General features: G+C 41.9%; 2 long non-coding RNA genes across 13 annotated transcripts in view; both read left to right on the top strand.

Annotated features, from left to right (window-relative positions):
• The window catches only part of LOC135173436 (uncharacterized), a 212,312-nt gene that overhangs the window by 113,114 nt on the left and 82,941 nt on the right, over nucleotides 1–16,257 (top strand). The gene's annotated exons all lie outside the window — the stretch shown is intronic.
• LOC135173437 (uncharacterized) lies at nucleotides 319–4,164 on the top strand. 2 transcript variants are annotated; one of them, XR_010301334.1, is made up of 2 exons: nucleotides 319–368; nucleotides 2,873–4,164. It is a non-coding gene; the product is annotated as an uncharacterized LOC135173437 (long non-coding RNA). The 2 variants fall into 2 exon arrangements; XR_010301333.1 differs by lacking the exon at nucleotides 319–368 and adding an exon at nucleotides 2,440–2,565.

The raw sequence follows: 16,257 nt of genomic DNA, 5'->3' as shown, positions 1-16,257 counted from the left end.
GAGGATGGTAAATTGAAATAGTCCATTAGACCCGAACTTTCTGATGAATCTGCAGTTGTGGGACATCATGACATAGAGGATCTGGAAGTGCCAATTGCTGCTAAAACTGTTCACCACAGGCAGTACAGAACTAACCGTGACTCTTTGTTGCCCATTCATCAGCTGATTCGTCAATTGGAGAGTCAGGCTGTCATCGAGAAAGCTCATTCACCTTTCAACAGTCCCATCTGGCCTGTGCGCAAACTGAACAGCGATTGGAGACTCACAGTTGATTTTCGTGCCCTCAACGAGGTGACTCCACCCACGAGTGCAGCTGTGCCAGACATGCTGGAACTCCAGTACGAGCTGGAATTGAAGGAGGCTAAATGGTATGCAACCATAGACATTGCTAATGCTTTCTTCTCTATTCCCATAGCAAAGGAGTGCAGGCCTCAGTTTGCATTCACCTGGAGAGGAATCCAGTACCAGTTCAACCGTTTGCCTCAGGGGTGGAAACACAGCTCAACCATCTGTCACTCAGTCATCCACAATGCACTGGAGAAAGGTAAAGCTCCAGAGCACATCCAGTACATCGACGACATCATTGTGTGGGGCCAAACTGCTGAGGAAGTCTTTGAGAAAGGTAACAAAATCATTGACATTCTGTTGCAAGCAGGTTTTGTCATTAAGAGAGACAAAGTCAAAGGACCTGCCAGAGAAATTCAGTTTCTGGGAGTGCCGTGGCAGGATGGTCACCGTCACATTCCTCAGGATGTGGTCAACAAAGTCTCCACCATGGCAGTTCCCACAAACAAGAAGAACACTCTATCTTTCTTAGGCACAGTGGGATTTTGGAGACTACACATTCCTGGTTTCAGTCAAATTGTCAAACCTCTGCATGATGTGACTCGTAAGAGAAACAATTTTGAGTGGGGACCTGAACAACAAGCAGCCTTTGATCAAATTAAGCGAGAAACAGTCCATGCAATGGGCTTGGGACCTGTGAGATCTGGTCCGGACATTAAAAACATTCTGTACACGGCTGCCAGTGACAATGGTCCAACTTGGAGCCTTTGGCAGAGAGCTCCAAATGAGGCACGTGGTCATCCACTTGGTTTCTGGGGATGTAGCTGCAGAGTTTCAGAGGCAAATTACACTGCAACAGAGAAAGAGATACTAGCAGCTTATGAAGGAGCGAAAGCAGCTTCTGAAGTGATTGGAACTGAGTCACAATTGCTTTTAGCTCCTAGACTGCCAGTTCTAAACTGGATGTTCAAGGGCAAAGGTTCATCACTGCATCATGCCACAGATGCAACCTGGTCTAAATGGATGGCTTTGATAACCCAATGAGCACGAATGGGTAATCTTGACCAACCTAGTCTGGTGGAGGTGATCACCAACTGGCCGGAAGGCACAGACTGTTCCAAACCTCCAGAGGAGAAAATAACTCGTGCTGAGGAAGCTCCTCCCTATGGTGATCTCTCTGATCAGGAAAAGAACTATGCTTTGTTCACAGATGGTTCCTGTTGTCTTGTTGGGAACAAGCGAGTATGGAAGTCAGCAGTCTGGAGTCCTACCAGGAGAGTTACTGAGGCGAGAGATGGCGAAGGAGAATCCAGTCAGTTCGCTGAGGTAAAAGCTGTTCAACTTGCTCTTGATGTGGCTGAACATGAGAATTGGCCTATCCTTTACCTCTACACCGACTCGTGGATGGTAGCCAATGCTCTGTGGGGTTGGCTAAAGGACTGGAAGAAGAATGGTTGGCAGAGGAAAGGAAAGCCTATTTGGTGTGCTGATCTATGGCAGGACATTGATGCACGACTGGAGAGAACTCCAGCGAAGGTGCGGCACGTAGATGCACACATGCCTAAGAACAGAGCCAACGAGGAACACCAACACAACCAGCAGGCAGACCAAGCTGCTAAGATTTCTCAAGTTGATACCAACTCTGATCTTGACCTTGATTGGAAACAGCGAGGTGAACGGTTCCTAGCTCGGTGGGCCCATGATTCATCTGGACATCAAGGCAGAGATGCAACATACCAATGGGCACGCGATAGGTCAATTGACTTGTCCATGGACGCTATCACCCAAGTCATCCATGACTGTGACGTTTGTGCTGCTATTAATCAGGCTAAGCGAATCAAGCCCTTATGGTATGGTGAGAGATGGTCAAAGTACAAGTATGGTGAAGCCTGGCAGATTGACTACATCACTTTACCTTGATCTCATTCTGGCAAGCAGTATGTCCTAACTATGTTAGAGGCCAGCACTGGATGGTTGGAAACCTATCCAGTTCTACATGCAACTGCACATAACACCATTCTTGGCTTGGAGAGACAGATCATGTGGAGACATGGCACTCCAGAGAGAATTGAGTCAGACAATGGTACTCATTTCAAGAACAATCTTGTGAAAAACTGGGCCAAAGAGCATGGTATTGAGTGGATCTATCACATACCCTACTATGCACCAGCTTCAGGGAAGATTGAGCACTACAATGGTTTGCTGAAAACCACCCTAAAAGCCATGGGGGGTGGAACTCTGAAAAACTGGGACAAACATTTAGCACAAGCTACCTGGTTGGTAAGTAGTAGAGGTTCAGTAAACAGAGCAGGACCTGCACAATCAGACTTGGTCAAACAGTAGATGGTGATAAAGTTCCTGTTGTATGTGAAAAGAATCTGTTAGGGAAAACTGTTTGGGTATTTTCACCTTCGGGTGAAGGGAAACCTGTCCGAGGGGTGGTATCTGCTGAAGGTCCTGGTCACACCTACTGGATAATGCAGGAGAATGGTGAAATCCAGTGTGTGCCACAGAGAAATCTAACCTTAGCTGAGAGAGTCTAAATTCAGAGTGTATAATACAAGCTGTTAGGAGTTTTCTGTTCTAGGTACCATCGGCGTCCAACACTGAAAGCATCTACGAGAGAATCTACAGTACGTGAGCACGAACCCAATGTCACCTGGGAGTCCCTGTTCTCATCTCATCTGTGAGGAGACAAACTGTTCTGAGCTTTTGAATCACCTACATCTGAGATAGCTGCAAGGAAGTGTGAACTGAACTTGTAAATATTCTTGAGTGTAAATATTGGTTTACATTAGATCAGATAATTCTCAGTGATACTCTGAGCGAAGTAGACAGGGGTGGATTGTGCTAGTTTGAAGCAGGGTAGAATGTTTTGGTGAGAAAAAGTAGATAATTGGCTGTGAAAGGAAAACAATGGTTATGTCTCCTTCCCTCACAGTCTTGCTGAGAGGTATGGGAACAAGAAATGAAACATTAGATAACACTTTCACCATTTTGTCTTCTCTTTCTGGCTGGCTTTGGACTCAGCTACATCTCCCTAACCTCACTGCCACTCACCTTTGCTTCTTAACCTCTTGGCTGAACCTCTTTTCTTCCTTAAGACTGGGGTAAGGCTGAGAGGGGCAGGGGGAAGGTGCAGGGGTGATTGAGAGCCCCTCCTGGGGACTCAGGTTTCTGGGAGGGGAGTTGTGTTTCTGTATTACTTTTAATTTGTATATTTCTGTCTATAACTGTATATACTGTAAATATCTGCTTGTATATTGTGCTAGCTGTAAATAAATAGCTTCATTTATATTCCCAGAGTCCGGCTGAGTTAGCTGAGGTGTTTCTTAAAGTGTGGGGGAGCGGGTCACAGCCAAACCACCACAGAATCCCTTGACAGAGTATCCAGAAGAGGCCAGGAGACAAAGGCCAGGAGAACCACACCAGAGACATTCATTTTCCCCAGAAACCGGGAAGATTCTCCTTTCCCTGAAGCTGGGAGGATTCCACTTCAAAGTCCACGGGCAATGCTCCCCTGAAGTTTGGACACTAGTAATAGGCTATGACGTAGCTCCAGAGGGTGGTGATAATTAATATGAGTTGTAAGTAAGGCTTTAATGCCTCTTTAATACCTATTGTCTATGCCATAGAGCAGAAACAGTTTCCAGCCCACTCTTCTGGGCGAATAGTATATAGACCCCAAGCAGCATTAAGCCATAGGGAAAACTCTCTCTGTTTATAGTTGGAATGTTTGTTAGTTATTAATAAGTTACTGTAGATATTAATCCTAGAATGTTCCCATGACTGTGTAGAATCCTTTTAATATTAAATACAGTGGTTGGGGGTGGCAAGAGTTCAGAATATTGAGTTTAATAAATATATATTTTTATAGAATATTATCTCACCCCAATTAATTTCTCCCCTCCACCACAATCGGCGTAGGCGGCAGAATACCCCATCCATGACAGATCGAATCTGTAAATCTGTGAATTACACTTATTCATATGCAGCAAGCCACAGCCAACCCTCTTTATTATTTACCAGACTTTCTGTTAGTAGATAAAGCCACTTGAACTCTTTTCTTTCTCACAAGATGATAAAACAATTTGCAAATTTTTGTTTACTCACCTCACTTTTGTGCCAACACTTCATATGCAGCTATTACTGGGGAAAAGTATGAACTATAGTATTCTGTTCATAAAGAAAGATCAGAAGTTAAGATAAATACTTCACCCCACAAATGAAATACTTCGCTCCAAGAAAAATTATTTTATGGTAATGTTACATTACTTTTTTTTTCCAAACACTGGAAGTGTTTTTTTACAATAGGAATATTTAGAAAAGCATTAATCTATTTTTGTACCATGTGTCTCTGAGAATGAAGACCGAGTTTATTAACTGAGATGGTCTTTCCCATTTCTAATGTAGAAATTATAGCCAGAGAAAAAAAATGGACTGAATCAAACACAAGATTTTTTTTTTCATGTTGTCTTTGGCTCTGAAAAAAATAAAGAAATTCCACAGAGACCTAAGGGGGAAGAAAATGTATAAATGTTCTTTTTTTTTTTTTAAATAAAACAAATGTGACTGTTTCCGTTTTCATTATTTTATTTCTCCATATTCAGAACCAAAGAGAAGATTGAATTAGATCTTGTGACAGTTAAAGTTCCCCCATTAGTTCCTAGTTTATGGAAGACCTGGTCCCAGGCAGAAATTGCTAATGACTCATTATTTATTTTGAGTAGTGTTTACACTATCTCTCCCAAAACTATCCTCCATTGCTGGTGGTTGCTTATAAAGAATGAGACTAAAATAAGACAACCTTGCCATGATAGGCCAAAACCAGGCTTGGTTCTCAATTCAACCTAAATGCTAAGCTTACAAACATGCTTTGGCTGCTCAGTGGGCTAGGTATGTCAGGCCAGAAGCTTAAGAAAGAAAAAAATTCTGTCTTGTATGTCTTGATTTCCCCACCCCCCACTCCTTTCACCAACTTGTTGTTCTATGAAAAAAAAAGCCCTGATGTTTGTATATTAACCCTTTCCACCCTAAGAAGTAATTTGCCATGCCATCAGCAAAAATAATAATGAGACAGGCATGAAGAGCTGGGGGAGGATCCTGCCTTTCTCAGTGTGGATGTTTGTCCTGGCATCCTTCCTGAAAGGGAGGGGAACACAGGAGTGGCCAAAGTGTGCCATCCATAAAGCATGGCAACTTGCTTTCCTTTCGCAATGGGATGCTGTTAGTGGTCTCTGCCAACACACTTGGCTACATGCTTGTGCATGTCTCTGCTGTTTACTGTGCATGTTTTAATTGCAGCACACTATCAACATCTAATCCAGAAGGCTGATCTTCAGGAAAATTTTATTGTTCCCCATAGGAAAAAACTTGCAGGCTGGATGCAAATTGTTCCTTCCCTGCAGTATTTTAACCAATCGTGCAATTGTTTCTATCAATAAAGGAAGTGGTCTCCAAAACACAACATGACGCACAAATCAAGAAGAAAAAACTTTGCTTCATAGTGGAGCATCTTGTGCCTTCTTTGGCTGCAGATGCTGAAAAGGAACATCTAATCAGCAGCTACTGGCTTTGTTTTTTAGCTTTATGGTTTTTTGCTTTCTGGGGTTTTTTTTGTTTATTTGTTTTGTTTTTTTTTTTTGTTGTTGTTGTGCAAATGCCAGTGAGAGGTGAGAGCCTGACTAGGATGCTGAACAGATCGTTACCAACATTGCTAATAAGTGAACGGTCCCTGGCACTTTTTAGCAGGGCCTCATCGCATGGTGAAATTGTCATTACAGTGCAGGGAGCCAGCGCAGGGAAAGTGACAGGCAGCGCTGAAGGTCTGTGTGTCCATCCGCGCATGGACGGAGTCCATCCATGCAGCTGGAGTCACTGGGATGGTAGTACCGGTTGAAGTTCAAGGTCGCTGCTGACATTCAGCTGTCACGGGTTCATTGTCCGCATGCATTCCATCTATTGACACATTCAAGGGTACTTTATAACCACCACAAAGAGCCAGTCAACTGATACCATTGCACTCCCCGCCTGCTCCGAACTGTTGATACACTTTCACATTTATTCATTAGCGAGGCCATTGAAATTGTGGCTTGCCCAATGCCGCTCCCAACAAGGCAGGCTTGCTTGTTTAGTCCAAACATTTAACTGTGCCGTTTTAAAGTGTTGCGTGGTGTTCTCTAATTGACATAACATTATCAGCATTTTAATGAGTGGCTGTTTATGCCCAGTGAAAGATTATCTGAAGAACTCTGCCTTTTATTGTGCTGGTTTAAATATTGGCAGCTGCAAACACAAAAATAGACACAAAATATGTAAGCAAGTGAAGAAGAAAAAGCAGCAGATATTTATTTGGTCTGAAATGCAATTGCTCAGAAATGAGTCTGTAGTGTAAAGGGGGAAAATGTAAGCTGGGTCAAGGAAGAGAACGTGATTAGCTCCGTTATTAGGGGCTTTTTGAGCTTGATTGGTGCTAAAGAAAATCTCACTAATGAACCTACTGAAGCTTGCCAAACTTTGGAAGACGACTTAAGTCGTGGTGCTTATCTATGAGGCATTAGTAAAACATACTGATGGAGGAAACAGCAAATATGCATCTTTAATAACTGCTCTCCTGCACAAGCCCTGTAAACACTGCTGAAAATTGTTCATTCTAACATCATGCTTTACCTGTAAATGCAGTGCTTTAGTTTAAAAAATATGATTTTTGGAAACCAGTGCACAGAGGATGTCAGAAAAAGTGAGACCTGGTGCTGGATGCTTGAGGAAACTTTAAATACTTTTTACTGTAGTTTTCACAATGAGGCCAGAGGAAGATCTAATTTCGTTGAACTTGCTTAAGAGACATTTATTTTAGTTTATGTTGTGATGCTTGATCAAGGACTTCAAAAGGGGTAGACCTCACCATCACAGTAAACCACTATGACATTAGTTGTATATCAAATGCTATTGGTTGTGAAATGCTCTACTCAAAAATAGAGATTTTACCATACAAAGCTATTTCCTCATTTTTTCTTTCTGTCTGCTTTCCCATGCACTGCTTGAGGTCCTTTGCCACAGAGCAAACTTACCAGCACCTGATGGAGAGGGAACACCTTTAAGGCTCCAAGCTGCTGAGACTGTTGACAGGGGTGCCAATTAGTGTCAATTGTTGCCATTGTTCTCTGATATGGACACCTGCCCATTGGGAACCAGACCCAGACTCCCAAACTAATTTGACAGAAACCAGTGAATAGGCACCAGCTGAAAGCAGTCTTCAGTTACACACCAGCTATCTAAGCTGAGCTGATAAGGGTGCGCCTTAGACTGTGCAATCAGAAGGCCTTGAATCATTTGCAATGGAGTATTGAGCCCATGAGAACATGTATGTTGTCATGTAGATTCAGCTGATGTTCAGGTGATGGTGTGAGGGGTCCCCAGATGGCAATGGCTGTCTCCAGATGAAGTACTACCAATTTAACCCTCCACTGAGAATCTCACTTACTTGCAACTAGCTTTATACTTTACCTGCCAGATCTTTACCAGAGACTCTATCATTTAATCTGGGTCTTCAGTGGAAAGCTGTAATCTCAGCCTTTCCATTGTCGCTGGGTCACTGAGCAGGTTTTAGAATCACAAGATAAGACACCTGGTAACCTACCTGGTAAACTTACTGAGGGGTATCCAGAAAGATCTGGCTGTGGCTGACAAGCTTTTTCCTCCCTTCATCACTCTGGAAGGTGAAGGCCTAACTCCATTAAAAGTTATAGCTCAAATAGAGATCCAGCTTTAACTTGTCAAAAGAGCACAGCTGAAAGCTAAACCAGCCGCTCCTTAGGAATACAGTATCTGCTAGCACATGAATCCTTTGCAGTGCTAACAAATAAAATTAAGGCTATTTAATCCCACTTAGTCTGTGTCATCCTCCTCTCATACATCCAAGGCAGTGAAACAGTTCCTGTGTTCAGCCATGCACCCAAAGGTTCCAAAGTTTGTTGTCACATGGTTACAAGTCCTTAAACCTTCACTTCATGCCACGCTATAGCAGTGCAACTGGAAAATTAAAACTGAGCCTCTCCACTTCTTTTTCTATTTTAAACTATTGCCCCTTGGCATACAGAGGAAGTCTGTCCTGCAGCTTGCAAGAAAGATGGATATCAGTGTTGATGTCAGCATGCCAACGTCTGAACTAAGGTACTGACTGAGTTTTCAATGCTCCAAAATGAATTAGTCAACTTCTGCAACTTAGTATTGTCAGACATTCGGGTTTAACTCGTGCAATGCTTGGTTCTGGGTAGTTTCCAGTTTTGAGGGTTGCAATGCAGCCAAAGTGGTATTTTATGCTTCATCCACCCCAAAACCCACTCTGAAACAAGCAACAGAAAAAAAACTCAACTCCATCATGAGTACTGTTGTGGTGGAAACACCATCTATGTTGTGCATCTGGCTCTGCCTGAAGGAGGTGATTTAAGCAGCATCATGACTCTGGGTGAGCATACTCTGCAGAAAACAATGGGCTTGGATTAAAGTAAATCATTGACTATCCTTTGTGCTATGTTTATTGGGAAAATTAAGAAAAAACGAAGCAGTGTTGAATTACAGAGGGAAAAAAAAAGTACAACAATGGCACAGAGCACCAGAGTAGTACAGAAAAGTTATTTGCATAACAAGTTTTCCACCCCTTAGTGTGCATGTATAGGCAAACACAAATATGCCACCAACGGTACAGAATTATTTAACTAGGTGCGTGTGTTGTTTTAGCATCAGCGTCTGTATTTCTGCATGAATTACAAGGCCATGCTACCAAAAACCAAAAGCCTCAAAGTTAAGAAACTGAGTCTGATTTTTCCCTGTTTTGGATGTGCTCTGAAACCAGCAGTTCCTACTGACATTGACAGAAGTTCCAGTAATAAATTTTTGGATTTTTTTTTCCAAACTCCCTAAACAGGTTAATAGGAGAAGCAAAATTTCTTGCTAACTCAACTGACATATTGAAACATTCAGAAAAGCTTTCATATTCCTTAACACTTCCTGATATCACAGCCTCATAAGAGACATTAACTTTTCCTATAAGCTTTAGAATCATAGAATCATAGAACTGCTGAGGTTGGAAGAGGCATTTGAGAGGTCATCAAGTCAAATAGTTTCCCTAGAGCTCACAGTCCCACCACTACCACTAGAGCTGCTACCACAAAACCACATCCCTCAGTACCACATCCATTCATCATTTAAGTACCTCAAGGCACGGTGACTCCACCACTGCCCTGAGCAGTCTGTTTCAGAGCTTGATAATGCTTTCTATGAAGAAATTGTTCCTAATACCCAAACTGATCCCCTCCTGGCACAACCTGAGGATATGTCCTTTTGTCTTGTTGAGAAATTAATCACAGTATCACCAAGATTGGAAGAGACCTCATAGATCATCAGGTCCAACCCTTTACCACAGAGCTCAAGGCTAGACCATGGCACCAAGTGCCACGTCCAATCCTGCCTTGAACAGCTCCAAGAACGGCGACTCCACCACCTCCCCGGGCAGCCCATTCCAGTAACTTAGTATATGTGAAAACAGCACCCACCTCACTCTTAACTCCTTTTGAGGTAGTTGTAGAGGGTGATAAGGTCTCCCCTCAGCCTCCTCTTGTGAAAACTAAACTCTAGTTCCCTTGGCTGCTCTCCATAAGACTTGTGGTTCTGGGTCACAACAACCCCCAACCAATGCTACAGGCTTGGGGCAGTGTGGCTGAAGAGCTGCCTGTTAAAAAGAGAGCTGGGGGATGTAATAGACAGGCAGCTGAACATGAGCCCAGGCAGCCCTAAGTGTGCCCAGGCAGCCAAGAAGGCCAGTGGCATCCTGGCATGTATTAAAAACGCTGTGGCTGGCAGGAGTAGGGAGGTGATTGTCCCCTTGTGCTCAGCTTTGGTGAGGCCACATCTCAAGTATTGTGTTCAGTTTTGGGCAATGCAATACAAGAAAGATGAGGAGGTGCTGGAGCTGGTCCAGAGGAGGGCAATGAAGCTTGTGAAGATAATAGAGAATAAATCTTATGAGGATCAACTGAGGGAGCTGGGGATGGTTAGCTTGAAAAAGAGCAAGCTGAGGGGAAACCTCATTGCAATGTCCCCCTGAAGGGACATTGTGGAGAGGCTGCTGCTGGTCTATTCTCACAGGGAATTGGAGACAGAACAAGGGGGAATGGCCTCAAGTTGAGGTTGGATAGGTTTAAATTGGACATTAGGAAAATGTTTGTCATAGAGAGAGTGGTCAGGCACTGGAATGAGCTGCCCAGAGAGGTGGTGGAGTTACCAACCCTGGATGTGTTTAAAGGTCATTTGGGTGTGGTGCTTAGGAATATTGTTTAAGGTTAATCTTGTGGAGTAGAGTTATAGGTTGAGGATCTTTTCCAACCTGGATGTTTCTGTGATTCTGTGTTTAAGGCCCTTCATCAGCTTAGTTGCTTTAACCTCAATATTTTTCTTGTAGAAGGGGCCCAAAACTGAGTGCAGTGTTCTAGATAGGGCAACACACATACTCAAGGTGTGTACTTCTTGCACTGGGGCCATCATGACCACAACAAAGCAGTGAGCTAAACCACTTTATTTTTATAGGCCTAAAATTAGGCTCTATTTTTTGCTTGACTTGACTGGGTACATTCCTTGTTAGGGCATTCCTGATTTATACTGTTTGTGATTTCAAGGATGTGTTGCTATTTTCATTCTTCCTGGTGTATTTTCTTTTTTTTTTATTCCATTTTGTCTGGAAAAATATTGTATTTTGATGGCTTTTTCCCACTTGATAGATCTAAATCTGCTACTGATAAAACCAATGAGACCTACATCATTGATAGCTGAAGAAACATGACAAGTCCATACAGTTTGGACAAAATACAGCAAGTAAAGGTTCTTCTGATTTTGAAGACTGATTGATGTATCATTTTCTTTTATATTTTAACTTGGCTGCTCACTGACACAACTCATTTGGACTCCTCCACTTCTCAAACAAGGATCAAACACTATAATTTATCACATATTCCTCACACGAGGCCAATGGCTACTAAAAAATGTATTTAGCTGCAGCAATATTGCAAAAAACAATGTTTGACTTTTTGTGAGTGAGTGACAGAGAAATCATCTGTCTTTAGCAATTACAAGTAGTTCTGATGATTTGATACACCAGAATAAATGATGTCAGAATAAAGTAAAAAAAAACCAAACAAACAAACAAGTATTCTACTTTTGTCCTCCATTTTTGCCCAAGAAGTCTACATCTTGCCTTAAACGTAGTACTGATTAATTTAAGTTTTGTTGTAACTTGCTAATTACACCAAGTCATACTTACACGTTTTTGGAGGAAGGTTAATTAGTAAAAATCAACCTTCTGAAATCCAAACTGCAATTAGATCAGATTTTTGCAGTTGTAATAGAGGTACTGGTTCAAAGCTAGACATTTTAATTACATTATCTAGTTCTTTAGATAAACAGAAATATTTTTTTTAAGATACAAAAGACTTCCTAGTATAATTTAATTTTACCTTTCCACAGCACAGTGTCAAACCAAGCAGTTTACAAAGAAGGGATTTAAATATTTAGAAATTAGTAAAAAAGGAGGGGGCAGATGGGGAGGGGAGAGGCAAAGGAGGTGAGAGAATATTCCTATACAGTGTAATCTTTCCTGGTAGCATTGCTAAAGTATTCTTTGAGCTCGTTTTTCATCTGAGAATTATTTGATGGATTTACCCATTTATCAGCAAGATCCTAAATCAAGGTAACTGACTCTTTTCTACTGGAGAATATGAGAAATGGAGCACATCTGCTACCAGCATAGCCAAATGGTGTGCAGCTGGTTTTGGTTTGCTTTGACATAGCAATGGTAGTAGTGTCTGATATGAGAAGAAACAAATTATGGTATTAATAGCTAAGTTCATGTTAAAATAACATGATATTTAGCCCGTAGGAGTGGTATCTGTGTGGTACTATTGAATTTGAGTTCCACTATACAATTGAATTTGGCCCACAGTGTTGCTAGCTATGCACACAACCTGTGTCTGGCACAGAAAAACAGCTTGCAGCACCTCAACGTGGACTCAACATTAATTTATTTTTAATAATTGAACAACTTGCCATTTGTAAATTATTTTTATCTCATTTCAATATTCTCATAGCAGATGTGTTGACATCTTGAATATTTTTGTGGTCGTTTATTGCTCGGCTTGCTGCTGATGGTCAGCAGAAGAGACACTTTCAGGTTCTGTTTGAGGAACCTCAGGGCTCTTTTTTTTTGGCAGTGCAGCCTAACAGAATTAAGCCTGACATGTTTCAACTCTATTTCTTTATAAAATAAACATAAAACAATGGCTTAGATTTCTAATAAAACTCTCGAACTGTGTGAGACTCAAACTTTCTGTGTTCCTTTACACATATATCCTTTACACATCCTTTACACAGTAAAGACCATGAAGGAAGAATACAACAGGGTAAATCAACACGAATTTGAAATCCAGTGCAGCATATAAAATGGTGTGGACTCAATGAAAGAGAGGGCAACCCTGCGGCTTCTTGCAGTTTGAAGCTAATTATTTTCGTCAGGATGGGAACGTCTGGAAGTCCACTGCAGTGTCCCACCAGCAAGGCTTCAGTAACTGAGCCGGCTTGTGGAGAATGAGCCCACTTTGTAGCGACACAGCAGGCTCAGACACCACCTATTCTGCTCTTCAAACTGTCATGCATAACAACTTCATTGTGCTAAATTGAACTTGAAAGCAACCAAAGGCTAGAAGAAGGAGAGCCTATGAGAAAAGTGTGCTGTCAGCACTGGCAAAGGCTGACCTGGAAAGTAGGCTCAGAGACAGGAGAATAAAAGACCAAGGCCTATGAACACAGCATATTGTTTCATTTTAGAGTATGATTCCCATACCAGTGAAAGTAGCAAATGTGATGTAAATTTATTTAAATAGATTCCACTGCTTAAAAGTTTGCCAGCCACTTTTATCCAACTTTCCCAGCTCTCTGATTCGTTACTTACAGTGGGAATATAATGACATATAGTCATCATTGTAACAGCTTCTTTGCAGAGGCACAATCACGATTAATAGCTAACAGCAAATTTTCACATGGGCTCTGAAACACTATAGCATTAAGCAGCCAAGCACTCCCAAATCCCTCTTTTCTGTTCCACTGAAAAGTCCTCTCCTTGTACCTTGCAGATATGAACAAAGCCTATCTTAATTCCAATCAGCATTTCCTCATTCAAAGAAACTTTCTCTTTTTCATAATTGATTCATGTGCATTTTCCCCCCAGTCTTTCACTGAGCCTGAGCCTTCTTTTTTTTTAAAATTATTTTATTTTTTTTTCCCTAGGACAGAGAGGAAATAATTTTAATAACTTGTTTTGCTTTGCTTTTCTCTAGCTAGATGAGCTATTGGACACTAAAAAGAAACATAAAACTGAAAGAAAGAAGCTTTAACTTTCTCTTGACTGAAAGATTATGAACCATGAGAACTGAGGGATGATCTTAGCAGAACAGCTCCAGTGATGTAAGCCCAAGACTGGAAAGCAATAACAATAAGCTGTTTCTATTTGTTGTATCGATTCCCATTCCCATGAGAAACTGGAACTGAAATTCGTTCATTTTTTTCCAATACAATTATTTCAGATATAACTTTTAAGAGAATATTTAATCAGAAATATTCATAAATACTTGGAAATATTTTAATTTTAATGTTTATTCACAGATATCAATGCATTGGTTTCCCATAAATGCCTTTTCCACATAAATAGAGGGGGAAAATAAAGTTCTTTTAGGAGTGATTCAGTCTTTTGTCATCACTTTCATATGGCTATACTTTGAAGGAATTATGCCTAATTTACACCAGAATGAGCACAGGACAGATCAGAAGAACCTGATTTAGAATTTTTTTTTTTTTTTTGGAAAATACTTCTAAAGGGAAATGAAAATGTCAAAGCAGTGTTGGGAAGCTAATATTGACAACGTCTGTCAGTCTGAAGGAAATCAGTTGCAATTCTACAGATTCACACATGCATCATGTACACTGCTAATCATAGGATCATAGACTGTTTTGGGTTGGATGGGACTTTTAAAAGTCATCTAGTCCAACCCCCTTGTAGTTAACAAATAGAAAGGTTGCTCAGAGCCCCAGACAACAACCTGACTGCAGTGGTTTCAGGGATGGAATGTCACCACTCTGGGAAACCTGGGCCAGTGTTTCTCCACACTCACTGTAAAAAAAAAAAAAAAAAAAAAAATCATTGTTTTATCTAGTCTAAATCTCCCTCCTTTACCTTAAAACCTCAGCCCTTGTACTATCACAGGCCTTCATAAAAAGTCTGTCCTCATCTTTCCAGTTGAGCCCTTTATGAACTGAGAGGCCAAGAGAAGGTCTCCTCAGAGCTCTCTTCTCTTCAGGATGAACAACTCCAACTTTCTCATCATGTTCCCACTGCAGAATGGTTCCAATTCTCAGATCATTATTGTGGCCTCCTCTAAACCCACTTTAACAGGATATTGGATGAAAGCTCTTAATTGAAAAGGTTCTCAAAGTCTGGAACAGGCTGCCCATGGAGATGGTTGTATTCCTGTTCCTGGAGAGGTTTAAAAGAGACAGAGGTGTGGTGCTGAGGTGTGACAGCTCGGGTGTTCCCCACCCCCCCCCCCACTTTAGAAATCACCCAGACTAGACTCAGTCTCCTCTGGAAATATGAATGAAGCTATTTATTTACAGCTAGCACAATATGCAAACAGCTATTTACAGTATATACAGTTACAGACAGAAATATACAAGGTAAAAGGTAATACAAAAACACAACTCCCCTCCCAGAAACATAGCATCCTATTGGCATAGGATGAAGGAGCAAGCTTAATAAGCTTCTTCATGAGACCTGGTCCAAGAGGAATCTCATCAGGTTCATGAGTGTCATGATCTCCATAAAGCACTTCCTTCACAGCAAACTCCTTCAGAAGCTTAATTCCCTGCTCAACGGTGTTCCACTTCTTGGCAGCCCATGGCAAATCATCTCGGGAAGGATATCTCATAGCCACAGCCAACAGAAGGCGTGTCCACAAGCTAACCCTACCAAGAGGACTTGTTAGGTATTTGTCCACTCCACTCTCCTTAGTGAGTGGTCCTAGCTGCTTGGCAGATTTGTCTCCTATCTGCAGGGCATTGGCACCAGTGCTACAGCACCTCACTAGCCAGCTTAGGATTGGCTCACCTGATTCCCTTGAGTATTCCTTTCTAACTTCCCTGACTTCTCTGAGTGGATCATTGGATTCCTGGATGTCATCCTTCTCCTCTTCCTCTTGTTGATCTGGTTGTCCCTGGCCTAGAAACAGAACTTTCCTAAGAGCACTCTTAAACTCATTGGAACCATCCTCTTTCCTGGCAGCCAACCTCACAGCACTATTCTCATCAGAGTACTGGGATCTGAGCATGCTCGCCAGGTCCCAAAGACTAAATGCCTCCTCTTCCTCCTCTTGCTCACCAGAGGTCCCCTCTCTAACATCCTCTTTTGAATCACGCTTTGTCAAATGCTGTGTCTTGGCTTTTGCCTTAGCAGGTGCCAAAAAAACTTGCAGTGCAGCGACAGACTTTGATGTGTCTACTGGAGGGTTTGAATCATTGGGGGTCTGACCTGGAGTCTGTGAGTTCAGATCTACCTTAGAGGTAGCAGGATTCTGGTTGTTGTCTGCTGTCTGGGAATTTGAACTGGCTGAGTTAGTGTTATTAGTAGAGGGAACATCCTGGCTTTGATTATTTCCCTGTACTCCTGGGACTCCTGCCAGTCCTGCCGTGTCATCATTCCCACTAGGAACATTGGCAGCTTTCTCAGAATCTGGAGAGGGAGGTGTAGTGGCTGTGCCTTGCTGGGAAGGAGGTGGTGTTCCTTGCTGTGCCGATGAGTTATCTTTGTTTTGGTTTGGACCACTGGATTGTTTATCTTTCTTCTCAGACACAGACAACTTCCTAGTTCTTACAGGC

This window comes from Pogoniulus pusillus, chromosome Z, assembly GCF_015220805.1.
Source record: "Pogoniulus pusillus isolate bPogPus1 chromosome Z, bPogPus1.pri, whole genome shotgun sequence".
Taxonomy (NCBI): Eukaryota; Metazoa; Chordata; class Aves; order Piciformes; family Lybiidae; genus Pogoniulus; species Pogoniulus pusillus.
Note: the sequence above shows the minus strand (reverse complement) of the source record. Positions and strands in the feature narration are given on the sequence as shown.